We start from the raw sequence: 16567 nt of genomic DNA, 5'->3' as shown, positions 1-16567 counted from the left end.
TCTCAATGGGCTTTGTATTGTAGACTAAGCCTCAATTGCGGAGCAGGGCAGGAAGGACCAGAGGGTGGCTTCTAAAACACACACACACACACACACACACAGAGGCATAGGAAGAGGGGACAAGTGTGGAAGCTGCAATCTGTAGGGAAAGTCTGGGAGATGGGATAGGGAGCAAGATACACCTTTTCCAACCCTGGTGGGCCATCAAGGTGTTGTTCATGGCTCCCTCCCTTCCTGTTTTATCTTCAGAACAATCTTTTAAGGTAGGTTAGGCTGAGACAGTGTGAGTGACACAAGGCCACCCAGGGAGCTTCATGGCTTAATGTGAATTGGAAGCCCAGTTTCCCATGTGATGAAATAGGCATATAGTTTGGGAACTATAGTATGCAGTGTTAATTTGACACAGCAGGAAATGAGTTAACCTGATCCACATAGAAACAGGAAAACTTGGTGCCTAAGGAGCATGTGAATGCTAAATGTTCATTTCAGGCTTGATACTAAAACAGCTAGCTTGCTCTTCTCATGTAACTGGACACCTTCCAAGAAGATAGAGACTGAGCGAAGAATGTGTTGTGCCTGGGGGAGAGAGGGCACAGGGAGCGCTCAAGATTAGAATGCTAATTCAATGCAAGACAATGAAGCTCACTGAAAATGTTGCTAACCAGCAATAAGGGAGGGGCTGTATGTGTGGAGGACTTGGAAGCCATATATCAATGTATCTGAGTAGCTATGCTTTCAGACTAGGATTCTGGCGTTAGCCAAATGCTTCATCTCTCTTTTGCAAAAGATATTGGTAATCAATCAATAAAGGTGTTGTTTTATATCCTGGTTTCCCATCTGGTGATTATTAGGGCTTCCCCCAGATGAAAAGAACTTTTTTGGGCGTAACACCCAGGTGGCTTTGCCATAAAGATATGAAAGTAGGGGGCATTCAGGGAAGCAGTGCTGAAAAAGCCCACAATGATGCTCACAAGCAGAATGTCACCATGTGTGCTTGTGTTTGAAATGCAAGGAATTCATAGAATCATAGACACATAGAGTTGGAAGGGGCCTATAAGGCCATTGAGGCCAACCCCTTGCTCAATGCAGGAATCCAAATTAAAGCACACCTGACAGGTGGCGGTCCAGCTGCCTCTGGAATGCCTCCAGGGTTGGCGAGCTCATTACGTCCCTAGGTAATTGGTTCCATTGTCGTATGGCTCTAATAGTTAGGAAGTTTTTCCTGATGTTCAGTTGCAACCTGGCTTCCTGCAACTTGAGCCCATTACCCATGACCTGCACTCTGGGATGATTGAGAAGAGATCCTGGCCCTCCTCTGTGTGGCAACCTTTCAAGAACTTGAAGAGTGCTATCATATTTCCCTCAGTGTTCTCTTCTGAAGGCTAAACATGCCCAGTTCTTTCAGTCTCTCCTCATACCTCTCCTTATTTGTGGAGCCAATATTTCTGTCCATGGTGTAGAAAGCTTAGTAGCACCATCTACTGGATGACCCTGCTGGATGACCATCTTATATAGGGAATCACAAGGCAGATGCATTGAGTCCAGTACCCTCTCTCCAGATGTGGCCAATCAGATCCTTCCAGTTCTCTCTGTCATATGCCCTCAGGATGTGACTTTCACAGGTTGACTGGCATAGTTCATGGAGGTTCCATTTGAAATGCTGCCAAAAATGCCGTTCCTCCCTCCCACACACTGGTCTCTTATTTTAAGGGCAATAGCAAATTACATCTGGTCCACTAATGCAACTTTATGGCTCCCTGTTATGACTGCCTTCCATCTTCCAAGAACTTTCTGCCAGGGTGCCTCAGGGTGTTGTGAAAGCTTGCTCTGCCAGGCAGCTGTCATTCTGAGCTGCAAAATGAGTAATTAATTCACTTTTTTTCTTTTTTTAAAAAACAGGCGCTTCCTCAGTAAACAGTGCTTCAGGTGCCATGGAAGTACCATTTACTGCAGATGCATCTGCTCGAGTGTAGGGGAGGGTGGCACACACACACACACAGAGTGAGAGACCAAGCACAGGGTGGTGGCTGTGGTGGCTGTGCCTTGCCTGCCAGCTCGAGTGTACAGAGAGGAGAATTGTGCTCAAAGCTTTTGATTGTTATAGCAAGAGGATACGTGGTAAAAGAAAAAAAGGCAGGGCAGGTTCCTAGGGTGCATTTTGGAAGAAGCCTTCAAGTGGTCTGTATGCAAGGCTTACCTGACCTGATTGTGTTGCAAATTTCACGGGGGGGGGGAGGGTGTCTTCCAGCCACGAGGATACCAATAGAAACTAATCTATTGGTTCTTACGCTATAAACCCAGTCTTACTTCTTATGTATTTGGTTCAAGTAGTGGTGACTATAGGGAATTGTAATACTGAGGTTCCCCTTATGCTCCTACTACCACCCCTTGTACTCACCCCATGGATCCACCCTTTTTAAAACCCAGCAGAAGTAGGAACCCAAACCCAAGATTTTTAGAAGAAGAATTTTATTGATAACTGGAAAAGTAGAAGCAAACCCACTGTCCAAACTCTTCAGCAAGCAAATTAAACTTAATACCCACAAACACTAAAAGACAAGAAGGATCCTTGGGACACCTCTCCTTTGCCCCACAAAATTGGATAAAGTGCATGCAGTCTCATTGTCTCTCACCTGCACTCCATGTTTTAAACCCTAATTAAACTGTATACACCCAGACTCTGATTTGTTTTGGGGCTGAATCCAGGCTGGGTCGGCCCCAGATCATTCTGCATCACAATGGTTCTGCTGCAAAGTACTGGTTTTGGTCTCAAATATGATCAGAGGGTGGGGAGCATGCAGAGACCTGATAACAAGCAGGATTTCTCAGCAATCTCATGGATCTACAGACATCACATGCAGGTCAGAAGAGTTTCAAAAGCAGGTGTTTGCATGACCCACATGAGTCTCAATTAAAGGCCCCAAATAGGTATGCTTCATAGAAGATTTCCTTTGATAGGAAAAAGATGTTTGAAGGGTGCTTCACCCAATGACACTGTTGCAAAATCTGTCTCTGTGCCATGTTAATAAATAATGGACACCTGTTGTGGATCTCTCTTGAGGATTTTTTTTGGCCAATTATTCAAATGACATTACTTCCTCAAAAGACTGGAAATGGAGGGTGTTGTTTCTCATGGTAGAAGTTTTTGGACACTATGTGGGACAAGTTGCAACTGGGATAGAAACGGCAGTTAATGTAGAATGCTGCAGCAAGATTGCTGACGGGAGCAAGATGTCAACATATTACGCTTTTGTTCAGACATCTGTGCTGGTTGCCAATTTATCACCAGACCAAGTTCAAGGTTTTATTCTTGATATGCAAAGCCCTTAACAGCTTGGGAAACTACGATTGGGAGGCAAGGCCTTCTGGTGACTGGTGATGAGGCCTTTTCAGTGATGGTTCCCCATTTGTGGAAAGCCCTCTCCAGTGAGGTGCATCCATCTCCATCCCTATTAACTTTAAGGAGGAATTCAGAAGCATTTCTATTTACCCTGGCATCTGACGGCTGAAGGGGACTGTTTCTGGAAACCTGAAGTTCACTGATGAAAGAATGCTTTTAAGCTGGGTTTTAAAATATTTCCACTGCATTTTGCCATATTTTAATTGTGTTTTGGAATCTTTTTAAGTATTTTTAGTATGTTTTTCTTTTGCTTCTCAAATTGTTTGGTTTCTGTTTGCCGCTCTGGATGCCTTTGGGAGGAAGGATGGGATAGAAATTAATTAAATAATAAAATCATAAATATAAGATAAGACACCTTTCCTGTATATCAGGCCAGATCCTGATTTCCCCACCTGTGTACAGCAATTACAATTGAGTTTGCAGGCAGCATTTTACCTAGCGTCACACATACAGTTCCTAAAACTAAGAGAGATTAAGAAAGAACCCTCTGCTGAACATTTCCAGGTTCTTATATACTCACACCCAAGAAAAGAAAGAAAGAAAGTGATAGGACTATAGCTTCCCTGAAGAATATCAGGGCTCAAAGTCAAAAATAAGATTTCCGTATCTAGCCCAAGAGCCAAAGCTCAAGCCTTAGCTAGCAGGTAGAGAGTCAGAGATCCCACCTTTTCTTTGGTTCGATTGTCCCTCGTAGCGATGTGATGTTCCTAGAGAGTGATGTAAAGTATCAGAAATGTGGGAGTCCCGATTGGGTGCTGCTTGAACGCATGGAACCATGAGCTTAGATGTGTTTCTGAATTATATTGAGGAACATGCAAAATGGAAGAGGGATACTGATGCAAAAAGTGAAGAACAATGGAAGACTTTGGAGTCGCGAGGGAAGGTTTGATTCTACCAGATATGTTTACTGATAAGACTTTTGGTCTCCTAAGAAGTGCTACCCCAAATTCCTATTTTTGGGTGATTGCTCCCTTATCCCTGCTTGTGGGCTCCCAAGAAGAGGCATCTGTTTGGCCACAGTGTCAACACGATCCTGGACTAGATGGGCCATTAGCCTGATGCAGCAGGCTTTCCCAAGTTCTTCTCTTCTTATCTTATTTAGAAGGTCTCCCACGTGAAACCTCTGTGCACAAAGAAGCAGAACAGTTCCTTATTTTTCTCCTCAAGGGCGGTCCTCTTGTTGTGGTTAGGATGATCAGGATCAGGAACATTCGACCAATCTTCTCTCTCCCCACCCCACTCTCTGATTGAGATATGTTCTCCATTGCTTCCTGGGCTGCCTTCCAGGGGCCACATGCCAGGGGTGTGTGGGCCAGGGAGAAAAACAGATGAAGCAACAAATGGAAATTTTCCCTTTGTACTGTCAGCCAAATTCTACACTCGCTCACACACCCCTCTCTAACTTCCTCCCAGGCAAACAAGAGGCATTATTCAGGGACACATTCCATGCAGACACAAACGTTTGGGGCATGAAGCGGGCCTGGTGAGGGGTGTGGCTTGTGGACAAGGGGAGTGGCTAGGGAGAGGAATGAGTTCGGAGGGCCGGATAGAGAAACTTGGAGGGCTGCATTTGGCCCCCAGTCCTGAGTTTCCTCATCTTGCTTCTAACTGAATATTTGCAGATTATCATTTTGCTCTACCAAATTGCATTTCAGATCTACCCTACCTGCTCCACGATGGCTCTGGGGATTGACGCCATCATGTTGGACAACTTCTACGGTCCAGCAGATGACAACCTTGTTGTCCTCGACTGCTTTTATCAATATCTGAACTGCTACCAACCCATTCAGTGTTACTGCTATTAAGATCTTTGTGGTTACTGCTGGGCTCCCCGCTTATTATGGACTTGGTATCCAGACTGCAGGCCCCAAATATGGAGCAGATCCTACTGCCGCTCCCCCTAATATCTCCAACAACGTTACTACCCTGGTTGCGGCTGGCCATGTTGAGCTGAGACACAACTTTGACTCAACATCCAGGAAAGACGACACCAGATTCTGATCCTCAGCTGAATGAATGGAGACGGTATTTAGAAATGCACAGAAATGCATTTCTAAATGCATTCACAGAACATTAGAAATGTTCCTTTTTTAAAGGAACAGGCTCCTTTTCTGCAGTCATGCCCATCGCCTTGTTCTGATGTTCTTAACACAGGGGCAGGGATGGGGAACAAGATAGTGTTGGTCGATGAGTCCCAGACAGCACGGCCAAAGGTCAGGGGTAGGGATTGGAGCAAAATGCCATTGAGTTTGCATTTAAAGCCGAATCTATCATATGTCAACAAAAATGCATATTTTAGGGGAAAGTATGCATAAAAATGAACATATGAGTGACAATATTGTATAAAATGTACCTGTACAATTAGAAATGATTTGCAAAAATATGTACATGAGTCAAAATTGCCTATGGAAATGTGTTCGGTAGGATAAATTTGCACTAAAATTGCTTGAGGATTTTCATGAGGGTTTTTTTTTATATATATATATATATATACAAATTGCTGCAGATATGTGGAGAACTGACTTTGAGATTGGGGAAAATGAGAAATGGAGAGACCCCGAACTGACGGATGTTCCCGGCACTATTCCAGGGATCCTACAAGCAGGATCTGAGTGCAGCAGGTCTCTCTCCACCTCCAATTCCCAGTGGCTGGTATTCACCTGTATATTTCCAGTGATATTAGAGATCGTATACAGCCATCATGGCTCGTAGCCATTAGTAGCCTCCTCCTCCATAAATTTGTCTAAGCCTCTTTTAAAGCCATCTGAGTTGGTGGCCATCGTTGACTCCTGTCGGAGCCAATTCCATAGTTGGACTATGTGCAGCGTGAAGGACTATTATCCTTCGTCTCTCCTTAGAAAGCTCCCACATTCAGCTTCATTAGATGCCTCTGATTTCTAGTATGAGGAGAAAAAGAAATGAATCTTCCCTCTATCCTTGCCTATACTAGGGATGGAAAGATGTGTCAATTTCATTTCTGTCAGTCTCTCATTTTTCCAATCTTACATTTGGTTCTCCACCTTCCTACAACAATTTGATTTTTTTAAAAGAAAATGTAAAGCACATGAAAATTTATCATCATTTTACAGTGAATTTCTGCAAATAAACACAATGTTTGTATGGTGTTTTGACCAACGTACCCATTTTTCCAAACATGAATGTTGTATGTTATTTTCACTAATATTGTCATTTATATGCACACTCTCCCCTAATAGATGCATCTTAAAAAGCATTGGTTGGTTAGAGAACTGCATCGCAATATTTGGATAAGCGCAAGTTTTGAAGAATGGCTCTTTTGCTTCTCATATTGTTTTGGAAAGGGTGAATTTGATTAGTTTGGCTTTAAAAGTGAACCAAACTGAATTGTTCCTTCTTCTCTGGCCCACACACCATGCACAGTTTTAGAACCTCTGTCATGTGCCTGGTGAGTGGTGCAACTAGGACTGGCTGATGTCTAGGGTCCAAAGTACAGGGACCCCCAAATGACCTCCCAGAGAGTGGCACGTGATGGGGGTAGTGGCAATCTGGCATCTTACCAGCATCTGCGTTCAATGGAGGTGGGAGCAGGAAGGTCCTCTTCTAAAAAGGGTCAAGGTTACTCCAATGACATGTCTTCTTCAATATATTCTAAAATGAACTTCCAGCACAATCCTGTAATGTCTACTGAAAAGGAAGTCCAATGAGTTCCGTGGTGCTTGCAGTGGGTATGGCATTTTAACATTAATAACCGTAATTGTCCCTCCCACACAGCATCAGGTGCTCACCTCCTTCCCATGTGAAGCAAAGGCTGGGTGAAAAACACTACATGGACAAGGAAGCAAAAAAAATAATTAGAGGGTATTAATTAATAATTGGACAAATCAAGATTTGACGATTGGTGTTTTACTTCCTGGAACTGAGCAGGACTCACTTCCTCTAGGCACACCGACGGACAGTATAAAAAGGGCTCTCCCGCAGTTGGTAACTCCACAAGCATCGGATACTCTGAAAGCATCTCATCAGATCCACCAGGACAGCAGGTAATTTCACCATTTGTGGGGTTGATGGTGGCTGAAATCTCTCTTTTCTCTGAGAGTTCTTAAGAAGATTTTTCCAACTGAGTTTGACTTAAATATGCAAGTTCCTCCTTGGACACAATTCTGGGGGGATGTCCAAATGAATATTTCAGTCAAGCTGTGGTGGGAGGTTCAGATGCTTCTTACTGATGCTGAGTGTTCTGCATGGGTTGGGTCCTAGTCCTGTTGAGGAAAGAGTCTGTGCAATGGGCATAGCTGAAAATGCCTGGGGACTCCAAGCATTTCTTAAAGAGGGCAATTTGGAGGAACATAGGAAGCTGTGTTATATTGAGTCAGATTGCTGGTCTCAGCTCAGTACAGTCTACACTGACTGGCAGCATCTCTGCAGGGTTTCAGACAGGGAGTCTTTCCCAGCCCTGTGTGGAAATGCTGGGGGTTGAACCTGGGATCTTCTGCATGCTAGTTACACACTCTATCCCTAAGCCATAGTCCTTTCCCTAAAAGACTCCAGACCTCATGATTCTGAACCTAGGGATAATTTAATCAGAACTTAGGACTCTACCTTCTGGCAAGTCAGTCCATTGGTTGACGTAGCTCCATATTGCTTATACTGACTGGCAGAAGCTCTCTGGGGTTTCAGGCAGGGAATGTCCCACAGCAGTACTCGGAGATGTTGGGGATTAAATCTGGGACCTTCTGTATACAGAGCAAATGTTCCACCTTAAGGTGAAACTTAGTGGGTATCTGTTGGAGGATATACAGAATAATGGAAAGCAATGACCTTTGAGAAGAGAAACGCCATTGAATTCAGGTTCTCTAAATGTTATTGCATAGAATGTTACCAAAATGGGGATTTATTGCAGATTCATGCAACAATATCAGGGCTTCTAGAAATGATCATTATATGTCTAGCCTATGCTTTAAGAGGCATCATGCCTCTGAGTGCCAGTTGCTGGGTATCAGAAGTATGGAGAGAACTGTTGTGCTCCTCTCCTGCTTTTGGGCTTTCCATTGTGCCATCTGTTTGTCCACTGTGAGAACGGACTCCAGGACTAGGGGACCCATTGGCCTGATCCCACAGGCTCTTCTCGTGTTCTTATGTGGAGAATCTGTCCAACATGAAATATCTGTGCAGGTAGTATCACAATAGTTTGTTTCCTTCTCCCGACTTTCTTGATCATGGCTACGACTCTTTGGATCAGGGCTTTCAACTAGTTTTCTCTCTCTCCACCCCTCTCTCTGATGGAGATATATACCAGCCTTCCAGGGGCCAAATGCCAGGGGTGTGTAAGCCAAGACAAAAAGCAGATGGAGCAACAAATTGGACTTTTTCCTTTGTAATGTCAGCTAATCTCAGCACTCGCTCACACATCCCTCTCCATCCTCCATCCCGACAAACAAGATAACCTGATAGCCAAAGATATTTGTGATATAAAGAAGTGCCAGTGTGGGGTGTGGCTAGTGGGGGGTGTGAGTTCTGAGGGCCAGATGGAAAGGCTTTGAGGGCTGCATGTGGCCCCCAGTCCTGAGGTCCCCCATCTCGGTTCTAATCCAACATTTGTAGATGATCATCATGCTCTACCGAAATCTCATTTCAGATCAACCCTACCAGCTCTAAGATGGCTCGGGCGATGGACAACCTCCCGTTTGACAATTTGTATCATCAAGAAGATGAGAGCCTCTCCGCCTTTGACTCCTTCCGTCAATATCCAGGCTACTGTCCACCGGTTCAGCGTCCCAACTGGCAGTGTCCCCCAAGCTATGTCCAAAGGTGGTGGGGCCCCTTCAATATCCCAGGGTGTGGCTCCTGCTATATCCCAGTATATTGCCGCCGCCGCTGGTATCCCTAAGCTGGTTGCCAGCCATGTTAAGGCCAGACGCAACTTTGACAGAACATCCTGGAAAGAAGACACAATATTCTGACCCTCGGCTGAACAGATGGACACAATATTCAGAAGTGTTGAGTGCACCACAGACCCTGCTGCACAACCAATGGGATCTGTGAGGGCTCAGCATGCCTGTTAGTTCATATGGTGCTTTGACTTTATTGCTTTGGCTTCCTGATGTTTGGGTGCATGCTTCCTTTTTGGAACAGGCACCTTTTCTGATGTCACTCCCCCCAGCCTTGTAATCGAGCCGCCGCGATACACTCGGAACCTCTGGCTCCTTCCTTTGTTTTCTCATTAAAGTGTTCAGCATATCATAGAACAGTTTGGTTTCTGTGTTCTTGCCTCTCCTGTCTCTTCATCCTGTTATCAAGCAGAAAAGGAGAGATGGAAGAAGAGGTGGTCTGAGCTTTTCTTTCTTTCTGCTATTGTAGCTAGCCCAAAAAGGGCTGCGGAGGGGGGTACTTGAGAGACACATGGAAGACGCTGTGGACAGGGCAGTCAGGGGATCTTTGCAGTCTGCATGGGGAGTGGATGCAAGATCATGGAGAAAAGGGGCGGTGTGCCCATCTGCCAGGGAAGTTGTGCCCAGCAGGAGTGAGTGGGGGGTCTGTATGTGGAATGCAGGAGGTGGGTGGAGGAAGCCCCCCAGTAGAAATGGTTTTTAAAGCATATAAATCATTCCTTTAACTCTAATATGACGGACACACACACTGCCCACCTGCCTGCTCGCTTGCTCGCTTGCTCACCTGCCAATCGGTCAACCCAACAGACATCCTCCCTCCCATGCCCTGCCCACTTGCCACCACTACCACCTCTGAAGGCACCGTTCACCCCCCAAGCACTGGGGCTGTCTAGTCGAAGTACTGCAACCTACCAGCTGTTTGCAGCAGCACCAACATAAAAATACACCAAATGTACTGAAAGCCAGATTTTGCTTCATAAAGGACAGGAAATAAAATGAGATTCAGGGAGGAAATAGTGGGCGTGGATAGGGGAGGCGCAAAAAAGGACGATCGTTTCAAAATATTGCATCAAAGCATCTGTAACCATCTGTGGAGCATTTTGGGTGTGCAGTGTTTGAACTTTCCGTATTATCAGCTGACAGAGTTACTCCAAATTTTGGAGGGAAAAGCATCATAACAGTTTCTGTTTATAGGTAACATCGGGCTGGTTCACATGGCAACTTTCTCTGAGATTGGTGCTACTTGCATCCCCACTTAAATTGCATGGTTCACATGACGTTGAAGGTGATCAGCACCTCGAATGCAGTCTTTCCGTTTAAATCTGTATCTACCCAATCCAATTATAATCTGAAAAGGGAAAGAAAAAACATCTCTACTTCGTATCTCTAGTGCTTGCAGGCACTGTGCTCAAATGTTTTTAGATGGGCGTGTCAATCATGCCCCTCTCCGCACCCACTCCCGCCTCCTCCTCCTGGCTCTCGTTCTGCAAGCCTGCTGCAAACAGGGCTTTATTTTTCTTTCCTCCCTAACTTGTGCAAAAAAGCATAACACTGTTCAAACATATATTTGCCTTTCAGCTGGATCGTAGCAGTGAAAATACAAATACGAGCACGCCAGGGATCTTTCTTTTTTTAATGAAACTTACTCTGGAATAAACTGAGTATGCTTGGTTGCCAAGGTAACCAGAAGAAGTGGTCATTAGGAATCTGTGTGATTGATCCTTTCCCTTTGGTGTGAATGGAAAACAGCTCATTGGAAGGTAGGAAGTGTGAACCTTGCAGACCTATCGTGATGGCAAAAGCTTCATCTTTAATACAAACTATAGCTCCCATGTGGATGAGCCTGTCATGTGAACTATGCAAATTCAGACAGGGTGTGAGGAGAAGCAAACACACGGTAAACCACGGCTTGGTTAAGCCCATAGTATTCCACCCAAATTTAAACCAAAGCTGTCCCAGGCCACATCCTCACCAGATCTTTATTTCACTTGATACAGTCATAGCTTCCCACAAAGAATTCTGAGAAATGTAGTTTGTGAAGGGTGTTGACAGTTGCTAGGACACGCAGTATTCCCCTCACAGAGCTATAATCCTCAGAAGAAGGGCTGACTGCTCAACCACTCTGGCCGCTGGATTTCTGACAGGGAAACAGGAGTCTCCTAACAACTCTCAGCACCCTTCACAGACTACACTTCCAGGATTCTTTGGGGGAAAGAAAAATAAATGTCTGGTGGGCGTGTGGCCACCTGATTAGCCAAGTCAAACAGCTGTGAGTCTGACTTTTAGAACACTGAGAGTTGGTTCTTACTGAGCATGCCCGACTTTATAGTAGACTTCAATGTTAAATTTCTTAAATAAATAAAAACTCAGCCATGCATTTTTTTAAACTTTTGAACTGCAGAAGATGAAGGTCAGAGTATGGGGCAAGGTCAGTAATAGGATTACAGGTACTCTGTGGACATGGCTGATCTTTAATTAATTTCAACATGTTATGAGACCACTGACAGAAAAAGCCCAACAGGGGTCTGGATATGTTTGAAGACACAACAGTCAGGACGTCAAAGCACAACATCACCTGACATCACTGTGATATCAGATGACTGATAGGTGGAAGCACCCCAGACCTGTCAAAGTTGGTCCTGCATGTGTATGGAGACAAGGATCTGCCTGTTGACCAGAAAATGTTCCTCAGTTCTGTCCTAAATAAAGTGGGTCACAAGCTGTTAATGGCTTTATATATCAACAGTAAAATCTTGGTCTTGGGCAGCAATAAATCAACAGCCAGTGCAGATTTCAGAGGAGAGGCGTAACCTGTTGACCAAACCTTATGGCTGTCAGCAATCATGCTGCAGCGTTCTTATTAAATGTAGTTTCCAGACCAACCTCAATGGAAATTTATTTATTTATTTATTTATTTATTTATTAAACTTGTATACCGCCCCATAGCCGAAGCTCTCTGGGCAGTTTACAGTAACTAAAAACAAATACAATTTAAAATAATATTTTAAAAAACAATTTAAAACACAATTTAAAAAAATTTAAAACAATATAAAACACATGCTAAAATGCTTGGGAGAAGAGGAAATCATAGAATCATAGAATCATAGAGTTGGAAGGGGCCTTGTAGGCCATCGAGTCCAACCCCCTGCTCACAGCAGGAAATCCACAGCTAGAGCATCTCCCGCAGATAGCTGTCCAGCCTCTGCTTGAAGACATCCAGCGAAGGGGATCCCACCACCTCCCTAGGCAGTCGGTTCCATTGCCGAAGTGCCCTTACTGTCAAGAAGTTCCTTCTAATGTCCAATCTGAATCTACGCTCCTGCAACTTAAAACCATTAGACCTAGTCCTACCCTCTGGGGCAGCAGAGAATAAATCTGTACCCTCCTCTATGTGACAGCCCTTCAGGTACTTAAAGAGTGCAATCATGTTGCCCCTCAGCCTTCTCTTCACCAGACTGAACATGCCAAGTTCGTTCAACCTTTCCTCATAAGACTTGTTCTCCGTACCGGGTATCATCCTCGTCGCCCTCTTCTGAACCCGCTCTAACTTGTCTATATCTTTCTTAAAATGAGGCGCCCAGAACTGAACGCAGTATTTCAGATGAGGCCTGACTAATGCAGAATATAGTGGGACTATTACTTCCCTCGACCTGGAAACTATAGCTCTGTTTATGCAGCCCAAAACTGCGTTTGCCTTTTTTGCCGCAACATCACACTGCTGGGTCATGTTCAACTTGCGATCCACTACAATTCCAAGGTCCTTCTCACACGCACTACTGCTAAGCTGGGTATTTCCCATCCTGTACCCGTGCATTTTGTTTTAGTGGCCTAAATGCAGAATCTTGCATTTGTCTTTATTGAATTTCATTTTATTAATTTCAGCCCAATTTTCTAGTCTATCCAGGTCCCTTTGGATTTTATTCCTGTCTTCCATTGTGTTAGCTATCCCTCCCAGTTTTGTATCATCCGCAAACTTCATAAGGCTTCTCTCCACCCTGTCATCTAAGTCATTGATAAAAATGTTGAAGAGTATCAGCCCCAGGACAGAACCCTGTGGCACTCCACTTGAAACCTCCTTCCAGTCCGAAGCAGAGCCACCGACGACCACTCTTTGAGTATGGTTTTCCAACCAGTTGTGAATCCACTTGACACTATTTCCATCTAGTCCGCATTTGACCAGTCTTGACCTGGAGCCGAAAAGATAACAGTGTTGGCACCAGGTGCACCTTGTCAGAAAGATCATTCCATAATTTGGGGGCCACCACTGAGAAGGCCCTCTCCCTTGTTGCCATCCTCCGAGCTTCCCTCGGATCAAGCCTTTGATCTTGAACGTAGTGTAAGGGTGGGTTTGTATTGGGAGAGGTGTTCCATCTGGTATTGTGGTCCCAAGCCGTGTAAGGCTATATATGTCAAAACCAGCACCTTGAATTGACCTCGGAAACATACAGGCAGCCAGTGCAAGAGGGCCAGAATCAGTTTTATATGTTTGGACCATCTGGTCCCTGTTACCAATCTGGCTGCTGCATTTTGCACAAGGTGCAGTTTCCGAACCGTCTTCAATCCAATAACTTCCCTGGTTTTTTTACCACTGGAAGTTGGCAAAAACAAAACAAAGCAAAAGAGACATCCTTGTTTTATTACCCATTCACTGAGACAAGTTCTTAGTCACCACAATTGCAGCAGTTAGAAATAATTGTGGGGATGGCTGAGCTTGCCATAGGAGATTTCTCAGAAAATATGCGATGAGTGAGTTTTTATGTGCCCATTAATCGAGACTCATTTGTGCCCATTAATCGAGACTCATTCTTTGATATGGAAACACCCATGTCTAAAGCTTTTCTGACCAGCCAACAATTTCTGAAGATCCATGAGATCACAGAGTCCTGCTCATTACCCAATTTTTTTTCAAATTCCCTTCAAAATTCTTTCAGAAGTGTTACCTGAATAGATCCCCTCCTCCTGCTGCCATTCTCTTCCCAATCATACCCAACACACTTCATATTTTACTTGGGGTGAAACTGGGCATCAACTCTAATCATGCATAATTATTCTTATTCAGAACCATCTCTACCTTCCATCAGCAACACCGCCCAGAGAAATGTCTGTAACTTATTTCCAAACCTTTTTAATGGTTAGAAAATGGGTCAGTGTATTTGCCAATCTAAAGACTTATGTCAGGGGTGAGGAGCTGCTGTGACCCTTCAGATGTCCTTGGACTCCAGATCCCATCAGCTTTAGCTAGTATGATCAAAGAGCAGAAATGATGGATGTTGTAGTCAAGCACCACCTGGATGGCCACAGGTTCTCCATCCCTGGCCTATCAAGTTCAGCATTCTGGTGTCGCAACAGCCAACCAGATGACATTTCTGGTCGACAATTTCAGCTACTGGTCCTGAGAGGCATAATAAGGAAGGTATTGCAAGGAAGGAGCTCACAGCTACTAGCGATTATAGCATCACAGAACAGTGGAGTTGGAAGGGGCTTAAAAGGCCACTGAGTCTAACCCCTTGCTCAATACAGGAATCTAAGTTAAAGCACCCCCAACCAGTGAGTGTCCAGTTGCCTCTTGAATGCCTCCACTGTTGGAGTGCCCACCCATTTGGTTCTATTCTCATACCACTTTAACAGGAAGTTTTTCCTGATGCTCTGTTGAAAACTGGCTTCCTGTAATTTCAGCCCATTATTCCATTTCCTGCACTCTGGGATGATCGAGAAGAGATCCCGGCCCTCCTCTGTGTGACAACCTTTCAAGAACTTGGAGAGTGCTATCATATCTCTCCTCTGTCTTCTCAAGGCTAAATATGCCCAGTTATTTCAATCTGTCCTCATAGGGCTTTGTCTCCAATCCCCCTGAGCATCCTTCTTGCCCTCCTCTGAATCTGTTCCCGTTTGTCTGCATCCTTCTTAAAGTGCGGTGTCTTGGGTTTCTTGGATCTTAGATTTTTTGTCAGGGATGGGGGAGAATCTGGGTTCAGTTTGCATTTGATTGTGAATGTACTGAAACTACAGGAAGAGAAAACACAGCTCTAAATAAATAACAAAGGGGAGTCCATGTTGGGCATTTGTATCTGCAAGACAATGAGAAAAATGGAGAAGACAACCAGGTTTCCTTCACAGGACATCCAAAGCCATGTCTGGCTCCCAGTCCCATCTGTTGATTGTCTCATGGGAATAAACCATCTGTCCTTAGTCAGAGAATTACCTGGTCCTGGACAGTGTAGGGTTGCCAATCAGCCAGTATTTATTTCCTTCCCTGATTTGACCAGGAAATGCAATGACCTGGCTCATTTAGCCAACCACTGTGCCCTCCAGACACTTGTGGACTCCAACTCTCATCAGCATGGCCAATAACCAGGGATGATGGGAGTTGCAGTCAAGCAGCATCTGGACAGGATTTTGTTGGCTCTCCCTGAATTAAATCCTGAGGACTTCATTGTGTCAAAGTGGCAATCTCCCAGGGAGGCTGGTCTATTGGGACAAGTAGGGCACTGCCCCACCAGCCTCCGTCTGCCTTCAGCCACACCAGCCTGCCTGTCCCTATACTTACAATCAGTCCAGATTTGTGGTACTGCCTGTCAGATTCCTCCCCTTTGGTCTCAGTTGTGCCTCCTTTACAATGTCCTTGAAGGGAGGAGGATGGGAACAAAAATAGACTCAGCTGGCTTTGCCTGCCATTGGCTCTGTCTCGTGCCTCTCATTGGCTATGGCTTCATCCACTGTTGGCCTCTCTGCCTTCCACCCCACCAGTCCCGATGGGCACCAGCCACCACTGCCAATTGGATAAGTGCGACTTTTGAACAATGGTAGTGTTTTGACTCTCATATTGTTTTGGAAAGGGTGAATTTGATCAGTTTGGCTTTAAATGTGAACCGAATGTTTCTTCACTCTCTAGCCCACACACCATGCATAATTTTAGAACCTCTATCAAGCACCTGGTCAGTGGTGCATCTTGGACTGGTCAATGTCTAGGGCCCAAAGCCTAGGGACCCCCTAAATGACTTCCCAGAGAGTGGCACGTGATGGGAGTAGTGGCAAACTGGCATCTCACCAGCATGCGGGTTGCATGGAGGTGGAAGGGAGGTTGGTCCTCCTCTACAAAGGGTCAAGATTACTCCAAAAACATTTCTTCTTCAATGTATTCTAAAATCAACTTACAGCACAATCCTGTGATGTCTACTGAAAAGGAAGTCCCATCGAGTTCCATGGTGCTTGCAGGCAAGTGGGTTTGGCATTTTAGCCTTAATAAGCTTAATTTTCCCTCCCACACAGCACCAGGTGCTCACCTCCTTCCCATGTAAAG

The 16567-nt window shown here is 44.9% G+C and overlaps 1 long non-coding RNA gene across 1 annotated transcript; it reads left to right on the top strand.

The window, feature by feature from the left end:
• Positions 1-7323: 7323 nt before the first annotated feature.
• On the top strand, positions 7324-9624 carry LOC133374751 (uncharacterized). The gene is made up of 2 exons (XR_009759965.1): positions 7324-7419; positions 9015-9624. It is a non-coding gene; the product is annotated as an uncharacterized LOC133374751 (long non-coding RNA).
• The last annotated feature ends 6943 nt before the right edge of the window (positions 9625-16567 follow it).

This window comes from Rhineura floridana, chromosome 22 (assembly GCF_030035675.1).
Source record: "Rhineura floridana isolate rRhiFlo1 chromosome 22, rRhiFlo1.hap2, whole genome shotgun sequence".
Taxonomy (NCBI): domain Eukaryota; kingdom Metazoa; phylum Chordata; class Lepidosauria; order Squamata; family Rhineuridae; genus Rhineura; species Rhineura floridana.
The sequence above is the reverse complement of the archived record's forward strand: the minus strand, read 5'-3'. Positions and strand labels throughout refer to the sequence as shown.